The sequence below is a fragment of the Camelus bactrianus genome, chromosome 9, assembly GCF_048773025.1.
Source record: "Camelus bactrianus isolate YW-2024 breed Bactrian camel chromosome 9, ASM4877302v1, whole genome shotgun sequence".
Lineage (NCBI taxonomy): Eukaryota > Metazoa > Chordata > Mammalia > Artiodactyla > Camelidae > Camelus > Camelus bactrianus.
The window spans coordinates 14,511,936-14,534,078 of record NC_133547.1 but is presented as its reverse complement, the minus strand read 5'-3'; the positions used below and the strand labels follow the sequence as shown (position 1 = coordinate 14,534,078).

Sequence of the window (22,143 nt, the reverse complement as noted above, 5' to 3'; positions counted from 1 at the left end):
GAGATGAGCAGCTCTTTGTGGTACCTTTATCTCCTTGCTTTATACCTTCCTCTTGTCCTTCATGTAGCTGCCAGTTTTCTTGAGGACTGGGTTTGAATTCAGGAACAGCATGATTATGTCTCATTATTTTTCTTACAAACAGGACTCTCTATTCCTAAGCCTGATGTGATTTTCTTACTGGAGCAAGGGAAGGAGCCCTGGATGGTTTTGAGGAGCTTGGCGGGAGGATGGCGCCCAGGTGAGCAGATTGAACAGACGGGGAAAGGCGCTGCAGTTAAGAGCCCAGCTGGTGAGGGAGGTCAGCACTTTAAAGGTATTGACTGAGGAATCTCTCCCTTGAAGGCCCATCCAAGGGCTGTGAAGAAAAGGCTTAAGACACATGGAAAAAAGTGAAGTCCTCCCCTTTTACCCCACCTGTACCCTCTGTGCGATTCATCTGTCATAATTCCCTCCCATTTCAAAGCCCTTTTTCTTTAAGAGCCATCCTATATCACATAACTTGGATCCACTTCTTTCCCTTTTAAATTTAAACTTGTGTGTGTGTTTTTTTTTAAATCTCCTAAAGTGCATTTCTAAGGCCTACTATTCATTTTTCCTACTGATAACTGACCTTTTTTTTCCTGACTAGTTTTGCTTTGATGCAGCAATTCTGTGCATTAATGGATATTCATTGACTTTTAATCAGCATCTGTTAACTTAAAAAAATTCATGTGTCTTCTTTTCTTGGTAGGTGGGAGTTAAAGTATATAAACTATTGTGGGGGAGGGTACAGCTCAGTGGTAGGGTGCATGCCTAGCTTGCACAAGGTCCTGGGTTTAATCTAGCACCTCGATGAAAAAAAAACAAAAACCCAAAACCTAATTACTACCTCCCCCCAAAAAAACAAGAGACAAGTAAACAAATAATAAATACATAAATTAAAAAAATTTTTTTTCATATATATACTATTAAGAGATAGTCTAATAAAGGGTCTAGAATATGGCCATAAATAAATTCCTGAAAATAGACTCAACTATAAGACTTCTAACATGGTGCTGAGAATAAAGAGCTAAAGATATAAATATGGGAGAGTGCTGGGAGAAAAGGATATGCCTGCTTTTAGGAGGAAAAAGCACACAGAAGTGATTGAAGATAGTAACTGTAGAAGATTTAGATGTCCAGGAAAAGCGAGACATCCATTTTCAAATAACTTGGTGACATTCTAAAGTGGGCAGAGACTGGGTTGTAAGTAGCAAAGGCTGATGGGAATTTTCTTTTGCAATATGAGAAAAGATAAGGCTTTTTATTTTTTAAAAATGTGCTTTTAAGTAACGGGAACACTATCCATTTTAAAAAGTGTTCTAATTGTAGGATATAGATGATTTTTAGTTTTTTTCACAGAATATTACAAATGTGTTTTAACACTTTTTTACTTTTTTACGGACAGTGGAGTGGACATCCCATGAATTCATTTCCTAGCTTCAACAATTATCAACATGTTTTTGCTCTCACTTCAGCTATCCCCATTGACCTCTGCATCCCCCACCCCTGAAGTATTTTAAAGCAAGTACCAGACTTCATACATTTAAGTACTATTAAATGTATACGTTGCTTTTCACAGTTTCTTCCATTTAAAATTACTACTCTGATGTATCTTTATTTAGATGAGTATTTTCATATTTGATTCTAAGATGTGAGATTTCTGGGCCAAAAAAGTTTAAACCTTTTAAAGCTCCTGACATTCTATCACAGAAATGCATGATCCAGGGAAGCTGATTTAATCAATCAATTCAGCCAGGTATTAACTGTCGCCTTACCTAAAAGTTAAGGGCAAAGTGAAAAAGTGTGATATACCACAACCATTTTATTTTAACTGAAATCATTTAATTATGGATTTTTTTCCACCCATTTTCTGATGTCAGGGCCAGGCATTTTCTTTGAAAATGGGTCTCCTATTTGGAGATCTGCCTTACTGTTCATCCATAATAAACCCAGAAGGCATGAATCATAATTTAAGCTTTAAATTTTTTACATGAAGGGATTAACAGATTGTTGCCACCCACTGTGAATAGAAAATCCTCTGGGGCTGTGCTGTTCTATGCAGTAGCCACTGGCTACATGTGGCTATTTAAATTGAACTTCATAAAGTAATTAAAATAAAACATTTAATTCTGCATGCACAAGAGTACCATTTCTGGTACTCTTCATTTTTTTCCTGTGGATTCAAGTTACTTTCTGTTGTCATCTCCTTGCTCCAAATATAGGTTCCTCCTCCTCCTCTACCCTTTGTATTATTTTTGTCATATATATTACATCTTATATGCCATAAGCCCAGTGATACAATTCTCTAATTGTTTTATGCAGTTGCCTTTTAAATTAGTTAAGAGAAAATATTACATATTTATACTGCATTTTATACTGACCTACATGATTACCAGGGATGTTCATTTCTTCATCTAGATTCAAGTTACCATTTGGTCTCTTCTCAAGAAGCCTCAAGAACTTCTTTTATTATTTCTTGCAAGGCAGGCCTACTAACAACACATTTTTTTCAGTTTTTATCTGGAAATGTTTTTATTTCACTTTTATATTTGAAGGATAGTTTTGTTTGATGGAGGATTCTTGGTTGACACTTCTCTTTCAGCACTTCAAGTATTTCATTCTACTGTTTTCTGGCTTCTATTATTATTGATGAGAAATTAGCTGTTAATTTTATTGTCATTTCACCATATACATGTTGAGTATTTTTTTTTTTTTTCCTGTTGCTTTCAAAGTTTTCTCTTTGTATTTAACTGTTTGGCTAGGATGTGACTTAGTGTGGATCTGTTTGTATTTATCCCATTTGGAGTTCACTGAACTTGGAAATGTAGATTGTTTTTCATCTAACGTGGTATGTTTCTTCAAATGTCATTTCTGCCCTTTTCTCTCTTCCTTTTCTGGGACTCCCATTACATGCATGTTGCTATACTTGGTCATGTCTCACAGGTCTCTTTTTTCTGTTTTTCGGATTGTACAATTTCTGTTACTCTACCTTCAAGTTCACTGAATTTTTTTTCCATCAACTCACATCTACTGTTGATCTCCTCTAGTGAATTTTTCATTTCAGTTAGTGAATTTTTCAATTCTGGGATTTCCATTTGGTTTGTTTGTATAATTTTTATTGATATTCTCTAATTAATGAGTCATTGTTCCTTACTTCTTAAATATGATTTCCTTTAGTTTTTTTGGACTTTTGTTATAATAGCTGCTTTGAAGTCCTCTTCTTGGCTTCCTGAGAGACAATTTCAAGTGACTGCTTTTCCCCCTTATGAATAGGTCCTACTTACTGGTTTTTTGTGTGTCTTAAGATTTTTGTTGAAAACTCATTTCATATAATATAGTAAGTACATCACCTCTGATCCCTCTAGGAGTAGCTGTTGTTGCTTTTTTTTTTTTTTTAACTTCAACTTTCTGTCTTCATGTATTTATTTTTTCTTTTGATGAGACTGGAGTATTCTCTTTCCTTAACTGTTTCGTTTATTCAAATTACTGATGTATTTGAACTTGTTAACCATTTTACTTTGTGCTATTTATCGTACTTCTTCTGTTTTTATTTTTTGTTGTTTGTTTCATTTTGTACTGTTTTGGGTTGATTTGGATTTGAAGTTTAAAAAATAAAATTTATTCCAGTGTTTATTTTTACTCTACTGATTAGGAAGTTGAAAGCACAGACTCTGGAGCCAGACTGCTTGTATTCAAATCCTGGCTGTGTCATTTTTTTTTTAATATATTTTTTGGAGGGTGGAGAGGATATAGCTCCGTGGTAGAGCTACTGCTTTGCATGCACAAGGTCCTGGGTTAATTGGATATTAACCTCAGACATATGATTTACATATTTTCCACTATTCAGTAGATTGCCTTTCATTTTGTTGATGGTTTCCTTTGCTGTGCAGAATCCTTTTAGTTTGGTGTAGTCCCATTTGTTTATTTTTGCTTTTGTTGCCTTTGCTTGTGTCATTGGCTCTGCCATTTAATAGCTATGATTTTTGGCGACTCACTTATCCTCTCTGGGCTTCTGCTTTCTCATTCTAAACATAGATGGTAGTGATACCTACTCATAGGATTCTTGAGATTTATTAAAATTAGTTCAATAAACAAGTTTATACTGTATAGCACAGGGAACTATGTTCAATATCTTGTAGTAATTTATGGTGAAAAAGAATGTGAAAATAAATATATGTTGTATTCCTATATGACTGAAGTATTGTGCCGTACACCAGAAATTGACACAACATTATAAATTGAGTATACTTCAATAAAAAAAATTAAAATTAGTTCATATGTGTAAAGCAGTTCCTGGCCCATGGCAAGCACAGTTTGTTAGTCTTTTCCCTTTTCTTTTAGTTCTTATTCTTGAAATTTCATCATACGTAATTAAAGTGTAAATCAGTATCTTTATCATACTATTCTCAAGCAATTATAGATTTAAGAAATGTTATAATTTCAGTCCCCCATTTTCTGGCTCATATGCTGCTATTATTCAGAATTTTAATGTTATTAGGTAAACATTACTGTTTTATTACACACATTGACTCTTTACATTTTCCAATCTCTTACATTTTCTTCTTAGTTACTCTTTCGGGGATCATTTTCATTTTTTTCTAAAGTAAATCCTTAGAAGTTTCTTTTTGTTCTTGAGAAACTCTTATAATTCTGTTTATCTGAAAATGATCCAAGGTAAAATAAAGACATTTTCAGATGAACAGAATTAAGAATTAACCATGAACAGAAAGAAACTTCTAAGCATATACTTTAGAAAAAAATTCAAATGATTCCAGAAAGAAAAATTCGTCAGTTCTGAATAAATTTTAGCTTTTACATCTTTGACTATAGTTTCATTCCTGTTCTTTTTTGGAAGACTGATAAGATCTTTGTCTTTTCTTCACGCTTCTGAACCTCACTTTCATAGTTCCAGTCTCTTTTTCTCTATATATTATGTGATATGAAACTTCTTCAGAGCCGTCATCTAGTCACTGATTCTCTCATGAGTTGTATCTGATTTGCTACTTCATCAGTCCAGTGAGATTTTGTTGTTGATTCTTTTCTTTCTCTTTCCTGTAATTTATGTGCTAAAGAAACTGGATCATTTTCCTGTTATTTAACATGTACTTCTCTCCACTTCATTCCCTTTACTTCTATAAACAAGCTGTATTAGTATTGTGTGTTTTATCAGGAAGCTTATGTCCAATTGTTTCTCTTGTAGTGTTAGCAGCCATTCTTGATTTCATCCTCTAAAAATTACCAAATAATTTAAAAATTATCATTATAAACTCATAGATTTAACAAATATTTTGTGCTTCATCAGTTATCAAACTTATACTCAAAATGTCCCATCTTTGACCAGTGGGAACCTCTTCAAATTGGTTTCTGAGTCCTTTTGACATGATCCTAGGAAGTTTTGATAGCTTTTTTGTTTTTCTAATATGGCACTTTGCTCCAAGCTCATAATATACATTTTTTGCCCTGTCCCAGAGATGCTCCAAGGAGCCCTAATTCTTTGGAGTGGGAAATGGTACTTAGAGACAGCAGACTAGTCATTAGCCTGCTCAAGCTGCTGGGCTGGTCACTGTTTCTAAGACTTCAGTGGATGAGACTAGGAAGTCTTCAGTGGATGAGACTAGGAAGTATTTTTAAGAAACATGTTATGACTCCATTCTCGTATTTCCAATTCATCCACTGACTTTTTTTTTTAACATTTTTTTATTGAGTTATAGTCATTTTACAATGTTGTGTCAAATTCCAGTGTAGAACACAATTTTTCAGTTATACATGAACATATATATATATTCATTGTCACATTTTTCATCCACTGACTTTTAAATTTCAGTTATTTCATTTTTTTTTCTTTTTATTTTCAGAAGTTCCATTTGGATCTTTAAAAAAAATTTTGCCTGGTCATTTTGCCAATCAGTTGTTACCTTCTCATTTAAAAAAAAAATAAACTTTTAGTTTTAATTTACAGAAAAGCTGTAAAGAAAGTACTGAGAGTCCCCATATACCCCACACTGTTCCCCCTATTATTAACATCTTTCATTTGTACATTTGTCATAATGAACCAATATTGATCCATTATTACTAATGAAAGCCCATACTTTACTCAGATTTCCTTAGTTTTTATCTAATGTCCTTTTTTTTTCTGTTCCAGGATCCCATCCAGGATACCACACACATCTAGTTATCATGTCTCCTTAGGCTCCTCTTGGCTGTGACAGTTTCTCAGACTTCCCTTGTTTGTGATGACCTTGACAGTTTTGAGGAGTACTGGTCAAGTATTTTATAGACTGTCTCTCATTGAGACCTGTCTGGTACTTTCTGCATGATTAGACTGGGGTTATGGGTTTTTTGGGAGGAAAACCACAGAGGTAAAGTGCCATTCTCATCACGTAATATCATGGTTCCATACATGGTAACATAACACTGATGACGTTAACCTTGCTCACCTGGCCGAGGTAGTGTTTGTCAGGTTTCTCCGCTGTAAAGTTACTTTTCCCCCCCTTTCCATATTACACTTTTTGGAAGGAAGACACTATGCACAATCCACACTTAAGGAATGGGAATTATGTTCCACCTCCTTGGGGCAGAGTATCTACATAAGTTATTTAGAATTCTTTTACACAGGAGATTTGTCTATTCTTCTCCGTTTATTTATTCAATATTTTATTTTTTTCAGTATGGACTCGTGAATATTTGTTTTATGTTTTGAGTTACAATTTTAATGCTACTTTATTATTTGTTGCTCAGATTGTTCCAGTTTTGACCACTGGGAGCTCTTTCAAGGGATTTCAGTGTCCCTTTGATGTACCCTATCATTGTGGGTTTCCTTACTTCTGATATACAAGATGCTCCAGACTCCTCCTGTGTATTTACTCTTCCAGCCCTAGAATCAACAATTTCTTGAAATAGCCCTGGTTCCATTTATTGGAGAATATTATTAGAAATCAAGATCTGGGTACTTGGTATACCTGTTGATACTTGGGTATTTTCTCACTTTTTTGACTCCATCTTAAAAACAAACAAAACAATATATGTATATATTTAGTGAGTTTCTGTTATCTCTCTCAGTATCTTAAGTGGCTGGTGGCCTAAATCTTCTGTTTTGTTACCTCTGCTAATGCTCATACATGGTGACTTATTTCTGCTAGTCCTTGGTTACTTTTGATTGTGAATTTCTTTGTGTCTTAATTTGATAGGTGGGAGTACTGACGGATCTGGGTTCGAAGCATTCCTCTAGAAGATTATTTACTTGTTTCTACCAGAGACCAGGGCTACTCTTTAATATCTCAGCTTGAGGTGTCCATCACAGGGAGCGTAAATTTGAACCCCAGTCCTATGTGAGGGCAGATCTTAAATATTAATTTGCAGGTGAGACTTTTTTTGGTGGTGGTCAAATCTAGAACCATGGCCAAGGAAAGCAGATTTACCTGTTAGTCCCTTATCTAGCAGAAGACTTTTCCCCCATATCACTGTTTTTAAGATCTGGGTTTTATGCTGTGGTCTCAAGTTTTGCTCTTCACCTTGCACAGTTCTGAAGCTTAACCTTGTTCCCTCATGTGGATATTAACCCACAGAGCTCTTGGTTTCTGTTGGGATTTCTCCCCAAGAAAGTTTCAGTTTTCAGATTTGCTTGCCACTCCAGTTTCAGTTTTCCTTTCTGTGTTTTGTCTGTTTATATTGCTTTTGTCTCTAGGGACTTTCCCTCACTTTCTTGAAAACTCAGCGGTAAGTTTAAAGATATGTTTATTTTGACATATCCAGCCTTTAGGGGTTTTGCAACACAAGACTACTTTTCATAATAGAAATAGTGTAGCATACTGCTAAAAGCAGAGGTTACAATGGGAGACTAGTAAGAATATCAGTATTTTGCAAACCAGTGATGTTTTGCAAAATACTATAAATAATCTAAATGTCTATCAACAGCAGAATATATCAATAAATCATACAATTTCTATTGTATGCCAAAATAACCACAGTATCATGAAATGAACAAATTATAGCTAATATATCAGGTTGAGCATAAAAGTCATAGAATACCAGTAGTATGATGCTATTTATATAGTGTTCATATTTGGTTATACTACGTAGTATTTTACATAAGAATTCACATATATATAGTAAAACAGTAATCGAAAGGGAATTAGAAATACAAAATTCAAAATAGTGGTTGCCTATACAGGAAAGTGAGAACAGTTTGTTTTAGGAGGGATATTCAGGAAGCATCAATAATATTTGTAATGTTTTAGTTTTTATTAAAAAAATTTTTATTGAGGTATGGTCAGTCTACAATGTTGTGTCTATTTCTGGTATACAGCACAATGCGTCATTCATACATGAATATGCATATATTCATTTTCATTTTTTTTAAGCTTAGTAATGGATATATGGTGTACATTATTCTTCATACCTTTTTAATATATGAATATACAAATGCACAAAAACACGCGCTTTTGTATGTATTTAACAAAAAAATACTTTGACTACTAATGAAGCTAAAAGTAGGAAGAAGGTGACCAGTTAGGATGCTGGGTTAGTAATTCACACGTGCGATGATGATAGGTTAGACTAGGGGTCAGCAAACTATGTATGGCCTGTGAGCCAGCTGCCTGTTTTTTGTAAGTAAAGTTTCAAAGGACCATAGCCACACCTATTCATTTATATGTTGTCCTTGGCTGCTTTTGTGCTACAGTAGCCAAGTTGAGTAGTTGCGATGGAGACTGTGGCTTGCAGGCCTAAAATACTTATTACTCTCTGGCCCTTTAAGAAAAAATTTGCTGACACTTAATGATGTTAACAGTAGAAATCTTGAGAAATTATTAGATTCAGCATTTTATTTTTTAGAAGATTGAGCCAACTGGATCAATAGTAGTTGGATATGTGAGCTTCTGGCAGGGTGGAGAGGGTAGAGCTGGGAATCGTCAGCATACGGATAGTTCATTAAGCTATGAGATCACTTAATAAATGAGTTAAATACTGAGAGGAGAAGAGGGTCGAAGACTGTGCTCTGAGACCTTCCTCCACTTAGAAGTCAGGAAAGGAGGATGGCACATTAGGTTGACCGATGTCCTGGTTGGCCCAAGTCTGGAGTTTTCCAGGATGTGGGGCTTTTCAGTGCTAAAACCGGGAAAATCCCAGGCAAACTGAGATGGTTGATTACCCTAGATGGTATCTTAAAGGAGAATGAGAAAGACTGGTGAGCAAAGTAGGAAAATGACCAAGGTACCTGTGGATGTAACAGTAGATCAACAACAGTAACTGACCAGCAGACTTAACAAATGGGAGGGTTTTGGTAGTCTTAGAAAGAGTGGTTTTTCAGTGGCGTTATGAAGTAAAAACTATTCCTGATTGAGATGGCTTTTTCAAAAGTGGAAGAGAATTCCGGGAAAATGGTGGAAGTGGATGTATAATGTCTTTGCTTTCCTTCAATCCTTCCCATCTCCCACCAAACAAAACAAACAAACCAAAGAAGAGAAATTAAGAGAGCAAAATACAAATCCACAGTAACATCTACATCAAAGGTAAGTGACAAGTCTTCCCCTCAAACCCTAAAAGGAGATTAATTGGGAATAAACTGACAGCCCTAAGACCCTTTTGGTGTCTGCAGCTTTGTGGAATGAAGTAGAAGCAAAGCAAGGGACTGTCTGATAGCTCTTAGAAGAGAACCCTCAACTTGTAAATTTACTCACTAGAAAGTACAGCAGGCCAGTTCTGAGAGCAGCAGCTGGGACCAGAAGGCATCCTCCCGGAGGCAGGTAAATGCAACATAAACACAGCACAGCTAAAGGTGTTAGAGCAGCCTGGGCCCCACAAACTCTAGAAACCAAACCACAGGTGCCTTTTAGGACAACACCTACTACTCAGGAGACATTTCTGGTAGTGGAATCCAAATTGAAGAACAGGACAGGGATGATACAGGCAAAGGAAGAAGGTAGTCTAAAAGTGGGAGAGGGGAGCAGAGGAGATTTCAAGATGTTAAAATTTAAGACTACAGTTTTGAGCACTCATAGAAAACCACAGAGAGGGAGATCTAACGCTATATGAAGCTATAAAATCTACCCTGGCCCAACTCTTCCTCCTAAGTATAGAATAACACTAATTACAATTAAAAATGAGTAAGAGAATTAAAATGGAACACTAAAAAGTGTTCAGTTACCATATAATCCAGGAATACTATTTTTTGGTATATACCCAAAAGAACTGAAAGCAGGGACCCAAACAGGTATTGTACAACCACGTTCACAGCGGCAGTATTCACAATAGCTAACGTGTGGGTGCAACCCCGATGTCTGTCAACAAATGAATGAATAAAAATGTAGTATAAACATACAATGAAATATTATTCAGCCTTACAAAGGAAGGAATGTTGACATATACTACAACATGGATGAAACTTGAGGCCATTATGCTAAGTGAAATAAGCCAGTAACAAAAAAAGACAAACTGAATAATTTTATTTTCTAGGGTATATAGAATAGTTAGACTCAGAGATAGAAAGTAGAATGGTGGTTGCCAGGGCTTGTGGGGAGAAGGAAATGGGAAGTTGTTTGTTTAATGAGTATGGAGTTTCAGTTTTGCAAGATGAAAAAGTTCTGGAGACTGGTTGCAAGACAATGTGAATGTATACTTAAAACTGTGAATGTACACTTAAAAGTGGTTAAGATAGTGAAATTTATGTTATGTATATTTTACCACCATTAAAAAGAAAAGGGTAATGGGCCAAAAAAAGGTGTCAGTGCAGATGAAGGCAGGAAATTGGAAAGAGGAATGAAAAACAGGATACACATAGAAAATAAGTAACAAAATAGTGCACCTGAATCCAAACATATCAATAATTACATTAAATGCAAATAGACTAATAAGTACACCAATTAAAAGACACAGAATGTCCAAATGGATAAAAATACATGACTGAAGGATATGCTATCTATGAGAAACTCACTTCAAATATAGGTAGATTAAAAGTAAAAGGATAGAAAAATATACTATGCAAACAGTAATAAAAAAAAAACTTGAATGGTTATATTAACAGGAAACAAAGGCTAGAGAGCAAAGAAAATTCCAGAGATAAAGAAGGATATTATATAGTGATGAAAGCGTCAATTCACTGAGAAGACCTAATCCTCAATGTGTATGTACCTAACAAGAGAGCTCCAAGATACATGAAACAAAAACTGACAGAGATGAAAGGAGAAATAGGTAAATCCACAATTTTATATAGACTTCAACATGACTTTCTCAGTAATTGATAGAATTAGTAGACAGAAAATTAGCAAGTATATGGAAGAACTAAATAACACAATTATGCAAAAGGATATAATCAACATTTATAGTATACTTTAGCCAACAGTACTAGAATACACTGTCTTTTCAAATGTACAAAGAACATTCACCAAAACAGACCATATCGTGGAGCATAAAACAAACTTTAAAAGAACTGAAACCATATAATTTCTTTGACGTAATGGGATTAGACAAGAAATCAATTTACAAAGAGGAAAACCTCCAAACACTTCAAAATGAAACAGCACACCTCTAGATAACCTGTAAGTCAGAGGAAGACTTGAACAGAACTTCATCAAAGAGGATGCAAGGATGGCAAATAACACATGAAAAGGTGTTCAACATTACTCACCATTGGGAAAATGTGTATTAAAACCATGATGAGATACTATTACACACCTATTAGAATGGCTAAAATAAAATATATTGCCAGTGCCAGGTGCTGTCAAGGATACTGAGCAACTGGAACTCTCATACTTTGTTGGAAGGGATGCAAAATTGTACAGACACTTTGGAAAAGAGTTTGGCAATTTCTTACGAAGTTAAACAACAGTCCTACTTCTATTTACTCTATAGAAATGGTAACTTATATTCACACAAAAGCCTATACATGGACATTTGTGGTAGCTCTGTTTATGATTGCCCAAAATTGAAAACAGCCCAAATGTCCTTCAACATATGAATGGCATACCCACACAGTGGAACAGTACTCAGCAATAAAAGGGAACAAACTATAAGTACATGAAGGAACTTGGCGTGGATCTCAAGGGCATTAAGCTGAATGGGAAAAAAATCTCTAAAGGTTACATACTTTGTGATTTCATTTATATAACAATCTGAAAATGAAAAAAAGATTGTAGAGATGGAGAACAGATCAGTGTTTACCAGAGATTACGGACTAAGGGAGGAAGGGAGTATAAAATGATAGCCACGGGAATTTTTGGAGGGTGACAGAACTATTCTGAATCATTATTGTAGTCATGTGAATCTCTACATGCATTAAAATTCATAGAACTGTGCACAAGAAAACTTTGTTGTATGTTAATTTAAACAGCTTAAATATAAGTAATAGGAAAATACTAGTTTAACCTTACACAGACTTAAAAGAGAGTAAAGAATAAAACATTCCTATAAACAGTGAAAGGCACACCAGCAAGCCATATCAACAAACTGTCATGATGTTTCAAAACTAGCTAAAAATTTCAGAGAACGGTAGATACTCTAAAAGAGCAATACAACAGAATTAGAAAAACTCAGATATGAGGCAATTGGAGAAGAAGTTTGAAAAGATGGTGACAGAATCAGGAAACAATTAGAAATAAAACAAAAAATTTCAGAGGTGAAGACCAAACTAGAAGGAAAATAAAAATTAAAATGTGTGACAGATAATGCCTTGGGAGAAATAGGAGATGGAAAGGAAAAAATTTCAAAATCAAGAAGAAAGGAAGGAGGAGAGAAAAGGGGTTAGAGAGAATGATAGATATAGAAGATAGGCAGGGAAGACCAAGATCTTCATTAAAGAGGTCCAACAAGAGTGCAATGAAACAGAACAATTGCCAAAAATGATGAAAGAGAACTAAAACTAAGAACAAAGGACTGACGCTGTATTTTAAAAAAGAACACCATGTGTCCAGGAAAATCTTAACTTTGTCATGCAAGCATAAAGACCAAGTCACTTGAAAGGAAAATCAGATTATCTGGCCTTTCTACCACAAAGCTTTATTCTGGAAGACAATGTCTATTTTTCTATTTAAGTTATACAAAGATATACATTTTGAACTAAGAATTTGATACCTAGCCAAGTTGTTATATATATGCAGAGGCTCAGGGAGTATTATTCCCCTAACCTTTTCCCAAGGACTCAACCAGAAAACAAGCTTCAGACAATGGAAGTAGAGAGACATCAACCTAGGACTGGAGTTAGCATTAAGTATATAATAACCTGTATCTCTAATACCAAGTAGTGGTATTAAGGGAGAGAGTATAGTATTATTACTTACATTGTTTAGTAGATATATGTAGTTACAATTATCCAAGCAGGATGAGAATGGGGGGTATACGGAAGGTACAATAAGCTTGTAAATTGCCTTACAGATATTAACAGGGAGTAAGTCTTTCAAATCAGAGGAAGGAAAGAGAGGTTAATAATTATTTTTTATATTTCTCATATTAGGAAACCAATAGGTAATAGCAAAAGAGGAGGAAGACAACTGTTATTATATAAATATATTAGGCTAAAACTAACCATTAGGTAAAAATATAAACTTGTCTAAATATGAAAAGATATGTCCCCAAGTAGAGAATAATTTAAATGGTATACATAGTGAAAGACTGTGTAGATAAAACATATGGATGTGTGCATGTTCGAGTGTTTATGTATCATAAATCAAAATTAGAGAACTAAGGCTAAACACTGATTATTATATTAAAATATGCTGTTATTTATCTAAACAGTTTTTAAAAATAAGGCAATAAATATTCTAAATGAAAAATAGAACAGTTAGATTTAATTATCTATAGGACACTACATCTAAAAAAAAAAAAAAACTAGAATACACATTCTTCTCAAGCATGCATGGAACATTCTCTAGAATTGACCATATACTAGGACACAGAATAAGACTCAAAAAATTTAAGAGGATAGAAATTATTTCAAGCATCATTGATTGATCTTTTCAAATGACATGAAACTAGAAATCAACCACAGAAAGAAAAATTAGAGGAAAAAATGATTACATGGAGACTAAACAACATGCTACAAAAAACCCAATGTGTCAATGAGGAAATCAGAAAGTACCTTGAGACAAATGACAATGAAAACACAGCCATACAAAATCTATAGGCTACAGCAAAAGCAGTCCTAAGTGATACAGTCATAGTGATACAGGCTTTCCTCACAAAATAAGAAAAACCTCAATTCAACAACCTAATGTACTATCACCTAGAAGAACAGAAAAAGAAGAACAAACAAAATCTAAAGTCAGCAGAAGGAAGGAAATAATAAAGATCAGAGAGGAAATGAAATAGAGATAAAGTGTTTAATTGTTATCTACAAGCAGAGGGAAAGGAATAGAATGAAGAGTACTTCTTTCACTATACTTTTTGGTAGATTTGAGTTGGGAACTGTATAAATATCATACACAATTATAAAACAATATTAACTTTAGAAAAATCCCCAAAGAAAAAGGAAACAATTCAATCTAAATGTGTATCCATTGGTTATACATCCTAAGAAAAAGACACTACAAAAAACACCCTAACATTGTTTTTAGTAACATATTAGTGGTCGCAGTGTTGATATTGTTATTCTGAGACTGTGGCATAAAATAAATGAGAAATTTAGTTGGAGTCTTGAAAACTGAGACTTCCAGTATGGGAAAAAGGAAATAGATGTAAGATTGATAACATTAAGTAAAAACCCTGCAGTCTTGAAGATGAATTGGAAGGATTACTTTGAACTCAAGCTGTATTTTATCTTTAGTTATATATCTTATAAATTAAGAGTCTTACAGATAGCAACCAGTCTCATATGTAGTCCTCACATGGATCCTGATTCAAACTAAAAAATACACATTTATAATTAGACAATTGGGGAAATAGGATATTTGACCTTAGAGAATTACTGTTAAATTCTAGGTGTGACTGCTGCATTGTTATGTTTTTGCAAAAATGTCCTGGTCTTAGAGATTCATGTGGAAATACCTACAGATAAAATTATAAGATGCCTCAAATTAATCTATGGAGCTAGCTATGAGAAGTGGGTGGATAAACAAGATTGTAAGTTGAGAATTGTTGAAACTGAGTGACTGTCATATCAGGCACATTTTTTCACTTTCTTAAGTTTACATTTTTCTATGGCAAACTATTTTAATGCAAAAAAAAAAAAAAAAAGGAAAGCAAGAGAGAAGCAAGATGACGGAGCATAAGGACGCTTGTAGCTCATCCTCTCCCACAAATACACCAAAACTCACATCTACGGACCCACTCAGCCAACCAGAGCACCTGCTGAACTCCGACAGAACATCGCCCTCTTCGAAAGACAAAGATGCCAAAACTCTGGTAGGAGAAAAGGAAAAAAGAAGAAAAAACAAAACAGTGTGGGACCGGTCCCACAGGGAGGGAGCAGCAAAGGATGAATAGCGCTCGTTCACTGGGTCTCCCCCCTCCAACGGAGAGGCCAGTGGGACGGGGTGGGGGGGAGCCTCCAAGGCTCAGATCTGCCTCGAGCACCCCTTGACCAACAGAACTCAGTTAAATGGGCACAAAGACTCCCTGCGACACCGAGCCCGAGATGCGAGCCGGCAGGTGGGGGCCAGGACAGGCTGCCTGAGCCGGGTGGAGGACTGGGGCGGCAGCACTGAGGCAGCCCCGGAGACTGCAGGGTGCTGCGTGCTGTGGCTGGGAGAGGATACGGAGCAGAACAACCTCGGTCCCCCATAAATTGCGAAAAAAGCAAAGCAACAAGGCTGGTGTGCCCTGGGAGGAGGGGCACCGTAGCCTTTGTCTCCTCAGACCTGCAGCGCTATTGCTGGCACTTCTCTCAAGAAGAGAGGTGGGGCTCAGCCACAGCCGCCATCTCCTCCTGTGCGCAGTGCCCAGGCGGGGGCGGGGCCGAGCCCTGAATCCACACCCAGGGGCTCCGCAACCTCCTAGGCAGGACTGAGACTTGTTTACAGCCTGAGGCAGATAAGATCTTTCTGCCCTGGCACCTCAGAGAACTCGCGTTGCCACGACAAACAAGGAGCTGAGATTTGGCACAGAGCAGGGGTGGGGCTGTTCCGCGGTCTTCCCCGAGCCCGCCTACGGAGTGCCAACCCGAGGCGGAGTGGGCAGCTGCACAGAGCAGTGGAGCGACTGATGCCAGGAGAGGGCAGGTGGCCACCTGCCTTCCTGGCAGGAACGCAGCACCTGACCACGGTGCTTGGAGGGGGCGCGATCTGCCCACCTGCCTTGCCCGAGCACAGCATCTGACTGCAAAACCGGGAGGGGCAGTGACCCGCCCACCCACCGGCCACAGTGACAGAGAGATATGAGCAATATGAAGAAGCAGAGGAACCACTCCCAATTAAAAGATCAAGAGAAATCTCCTGAAAGCATGATCAAGGAAATAGATATTGATGGCCTATTAAATCAAGATTTCAAAAAAGGAGTGATCAAAGTACTGAAGGAATTAAAAGAAATAGTGTTTAGAGATATAAAATTTGTCAAAAATAAAATAGAAGCTATAAAGAAGAACCAAGTAGAATTAGTAAACTCATTTGCTGAGATGAGAACTGACCTAAAGGCTGTGCAAAGCAGACTAGATAATGCAGAGGAATGAGTAAGTGACCTAGAAGACAGGACAACAGAAAGCACCCAATCAGAACAGCTGAGAGAAAAACAAATAAAAAGCAATGAAAACAATGTAAGTGACCTATGGGATAATATAAAGTGTGCCAATCTACACATACTAGGGGTTCCAGAAGGGGAAGAAAGAACAAAGGGGATTGAAAACGTATTTGAAGAAATCATGACTGAAAACTTCCCAAACCTAAAGAAGGAATCAGATACCCAAGTACAGGAGGCTCAGAGGGTCCCAAACAGGAAGAACCCAAACAGACGAACACCAAGACATATCATAATCAAGATGGCCAGAGTCAAGGATAAAGAAATGATCCTAAAGGCAGCAAGAGAAAAACAAAGAGTGAGTTACAAGGGAACCCCCATAAGGCTTTCAGCTGATTTCTCTACACAAACACTACAGGCCAGAAGGGAGTGGCAAGATATATTCAAAGTCCTCCATTTCCTTCAGTTTCCATCCAGCATACCCTTTGTTATAGTTCCTAGCGCTCCAATCTACCTGCCTTATTCTACCAAAGAGTTGGTGATCCTAGTCTCCCAACATTCTCAAGTCCCTTTGCTTAACATTATGTAGCCCTTTTGTTATCCTTCAGTCCTGTGATGATGCCTGGAGAAAAAAAAAAAATACAGTTTTCTGGTAAGTACAAATACAGTGGTCTTGGACATAAAGGAGGGAAGGGAAGTCCTGTGAAAGGGCCTGGAGGGACAAAATAGATTGAGTATTGGAAGAAAGGCTGAGTAATACTACAAATTCAAGTGAAGATTAAGAAAATAGGCACCACGTTATAGTAATTGAAATAGAGAAAAAGGAAAAGACAGTCATAACTACACATAAACGGCAGTGAGCACTGGTAGAAGTAAAGGGAGAAACAACTGGATGGATGGGTGGTTAGGTATATATAGTATCATTTTTCTATTTGCACAATGTAATAATCTAGTTTTGGTTGTGATTTTGTTTTAGTTTCTGAAGGAAGTGATGAAGTAAGGGACATATCCTTTAGAGATGTGAGATATTAAAATCAGGGACAGATGTGTAGAACTACTCTATAACTATAAGCACAAATGATCATTACTATTCTTAAGTGCCTCCCTACTTCCATGTCTGCATAGTATTTCCTATCATCCTTATAGTAATCTTTTTTCATTAATCCAGTGACTCATTCATTAAACAGTTATCTATGGAACAACTTTTATGAGTAAATGTTGGTTATTTTGTGTTGAATGAAACAGCCATTGTTCCTGCCCCTTAAGAGCTTTGACAGTAAAAAAAAAAAAAAGATTACATATGACTAAGTAAGTGATTGTATAATTCTAAAAACCTGAAAGTGAGAAAATACTATGATGAGACAGAGAATGAAGTGAATTTAAATAGTGTTGTCTAGCTCACACTTTTTAAGGAAGTAAAGTTTTACCTGGGACTTACAGTATGATATGAAGCCAGCCATGCAAAGAACTAAATTTAGAGAATTTCTAGAAGATTGAACAGTCTGGAAAATTTTGAAAAGGTAACGGACTGGGCTTATTTCAGACGCTCTGAAGTGATGAATATTTCACACATAATGAACAGTGGAGAAAAGTGGGTTGAGAAGATGTTGGATAGGATTTTGGTTGAGATACGTCAAAGAAAAGATTATGGAGAATCTCATAAACTGTGATTAGGAGTCCTGGATTTTATTCTGGTGCAGCTGGAAACCACTGCAAAGTTTTAGGGAGGGTTGTTAACTTTTGTACAACGTTAGAATTGGCTGGTTGAATGTCTTAAAAATAAGAAACCCAAGACATATTGGTGTAAATTCTTATTTACTTGATGTGAGGTGGCACACTGACATCCAATCTTTTAATAGACCGTTCAGGTGATTCTTGTCTACACCTGAATTTGGAAACTACTGACTTAACCTGTTTTCCTAACAAACTCCCTCACCTTAAGTGTTTATGCTCTTGACTTCTTTTTCAAATCGAAAGCCATGTATACCATCTTTACTTCTTATGGACATTATTTTCAGTTTTCCCCCCATTTCTACCACAGAAGTTTCATTTCTCCCCAAAGGGGAAACAACATGTGTTTACTTTCTGGTTATCTTTCAGACTTGGATTTCAGATGTAAAACCAATGAACTGTGTTGGCAAAAAGAAATCTATGAAGAAACATCATCCCAATGGATGATTATGGGAAAAAGTCATAGCCTTGTGGGCTCCAGTATCAGAGATGACTGGGAGTGCAAAGGTAGTTTGAGACACAACAGATAAATCAGGAGGGATATTTGGGGCAAGCGTTAATGACTTATGAAAAAATACCAACTTTCAGCCTGCAAATATGTCTTACTCTGCATCAGCAAATTTATCCTGGAGAGAAATTCTATAAATTCAAAGAATGTGGCAAGGCCTTCATTCATAAATGTCACATGAGCCGTAGCTCAGGACTTATGGGACAGCAAGGAATTCATATTGGTGAGAAATCCTGTAAATGTAAGGAATGTGGGAAGGTCTTTAGTCATTTTTCCTATCTTACTGAACATCAGAGAATTCATACTGATGAGAAACACTATGAATGTAAGGAATGTGAAAAGGCTTTTATTCATGGCTCACATCTTATTCAACATCAGAGAATTCATACAGATGAGAAACCCTATGAATGTCAGGAATGTGGGAAGGCCTTTAGACAATCTGCACACCTTACTCGACATGATAGAATTCATACTGGTGACAAACCTTATAAATGTAAGGAATGTGGGAAATCTTTTATTTGTGGCTCAGAACTCACTTGACATGAGAGAATTCATACCGGTGAGAAACCCTATGGTTGTAAGGAGTGTGGGAAGGCCTTCAGACTGCGTTCACAACTTGATCAACATCAGCGACTTCATACTGGTGAGAAAACTTATCAGTGTAGGGAATGTGGGAAAGGCCTTTCTTCGTGGCTCCCAACTTACTGAACACCACAGAATTCATCCTGGTATGTAACACTATGAATGTAAAGAATGTGGGAAGTCCTTTATTGGTGGTTTCCAACTTTTCCAATATCATCAAATTCATACTGGTGAGAAATCCTGTGAAAGCTCACAATGTGGGAAGGCCTTTATTTGTGCCTCACAACTTACTCAACATCAGCAAATTCATACTGCCAAGAAGCCCTATAAATGCAAGGAATGTGGGAAAGCCTTTATCTGTGTCTCAGAGCTTACCTGACATCATAGCATTCATACTGGTGAGAAACCCCATGAATGTCAGGAAACTGGGGAGACCTTCAGACAGACTGCACACCTTACTCAACATCAGAGAATTCAGAATCTAATATCATTTTGCTACTTATTTGTCATGGATCATGAGTAAAATACAGTGGATGTGCCAGTTCCTTTTACCTGATGTTCAATTTGTTCAGAACCAGAAAATTGATACTGAAAAAAAACTGATAATGTAGAAGAGTTTTCTATCATGACTCAAACCTTATTAAAATTCTACAGATTCATACAAGAGAATGTAGTGAATGAGAAAATTTACTATTTATGTGACATTAGGCAAACTACTTAACTTCCTTGTGCTTAATTTTACTAAATGGTAAACTATTGATGGTAATAGTATCTATCTGTAATAAAGAGCCTGACTCAAGTTTTGACATTTGGATGACCACTGATTTCTTTCGAGCCTCATCTTCCCTATCCACTTTGGCCCTACATCTAAAAAGGCTGACAAGAAAGCCTATGTGTACCTCATCCTTTGGGGCCAGTGGGAAATTTAAATTTTGCAAATTCCATCCTACATCCAGTCCTACCCATTGTTGAAACGCCGATCTGTTCTCTCTGTCTTGCTCAAGCCCCTCCAGACCTGCTTGTGCAGACAGAGCTCACTCCGCCCAGGAGGCCCTTTTGGAACAAACTTTCAAAATCTGTTGATGTGTGGTGTCAGCCTCAACATTCAAGGTAAAATTGAGAGGGAGGTTAATCCCAACTCCATGGAGTGACCACAAGTTTGTGTAGCTGGCAGCACAGTCTCTAGGCTGTGATCACCACTGTCTTGAGATCTTTCTTCTCTTGCTCTTTGCTTACTAACTGGGTACAAACCACTTTAAATAGTGTGGGAGATGGTTCTGCTGCTCTTGAGTTGTGCTGCTCTGTGCTACATCTGCTGTGTCCTACGGAGCCCTGGTTATACATTTAATCAACTTAAGTCAAAAGTTCTGATAATAATTTTTTAGAGATGGGGTAGCATGATGGGGACCCTCCCTAAGGAGGCTCTTGGCCTGGATACATCTCTATGGGTCTTAGAATTGTGTGTCTCAGTTCCAACGTAAGCTGTGACTGATGCTAGGCTCAGGGAAATGACTCAGCCTGGGACTGCTGGTCATGTGTCTCTACTAGGCATTGGCCTCTGCTCTATAGAAATGTTCAGAGCACAGTAACTCTGCCTCATTTTCCAGTGGCCATATCTCACACCCTCTTTGGATTTTCCATTTTCAGGATGGATGCTCTTACCTGTTGAGTGGCCATTAGAATAAAATTAAAACCTTGGCCCTTAGTGTTGGTCTTATCAAATGGGACCTTGTGGATCTGTCCCAACCCATTACAATTGTTGATATGGCCAATATAAACTGAAACAGGGCCTTTATAGGTTGAGGTCCATTAAACATGATCTATTAAGAAAAGAGGTGATTATCTCTACTGTCTCCATTTTACAGCCCAGTCTGGCCTGTCTTAAACCTGGAAAGAATGAATGGTACATTACAGTGAATTATTACAACCTTAATGCCCCAGTCATTAAAATAGGACCTAACAAAACTGAAATGACCAAAGGTACAAGCTCTCAGTTATAAGATGAGTGAGTTGTGGGGATCTAATGTATAGCATGGTGACCAAAGTTAGTAATATTGTATTGTATACCTGAAATTCACTAAGACACTAAATCATAAGTGTTCTCACCACATACACACACAAAAAGATAACTATATGTGATGATGTATGTGTTAACCTGGTTGTGGGGACCATTTCTATGTATCTCTCTCTCTCTCTATATATATATGTGTGTGTGTATAAGTATATATATATAACCATATGTATATATATAATCATGTTGTATACTTTAAATATATATTTAAATATATACAATTTTACTTGTCAATTATACCTTAATAAAGCTGGGGTAGGGAGAAGAAATGACCAACATCATTCAATCTTCCAATACCAAACACTTTGCTGTTATAGATTAGACTAATACATTCCATTCAGTACCAATTTCAACAACCTTTCTGTTCAAATTCAGCCTTGAAAGGATGCTATATATTTTGACTCAGTTGCCCATAGGGTACCTAAGTAGCCTGGCTGTTGTACATAATCTCTGCTGGTAAGACCTCAGTTGGATCCAGGAATCCCTATGTTCCCAGGTGTGGCAACATTCTCAGGTTAGGATACTCACCAGACATGGACACAGGACAAACAAACATTTACCACTGCGCTTACTGGGAGGGGATGGCTTTTGCCCCACATAGAATCAGAGGCCTGTCACCTCAGTTAGATTTTTA

At 36.7% G+C, this 22,143-nt stretch overlaps 1 pseudogene; it reads left to right on the top strand.

Annotated features, from left to right (window-relative positions):
- LOC105065076 (uncharacterized) overlaps positions 1-21,650 on the top strand; it is a 34,029-nt pseudogene extending 12,379 nt beyond the window's left edge.
- Positions 21,651-22,143: the final 493 nt, after the last annotated feature.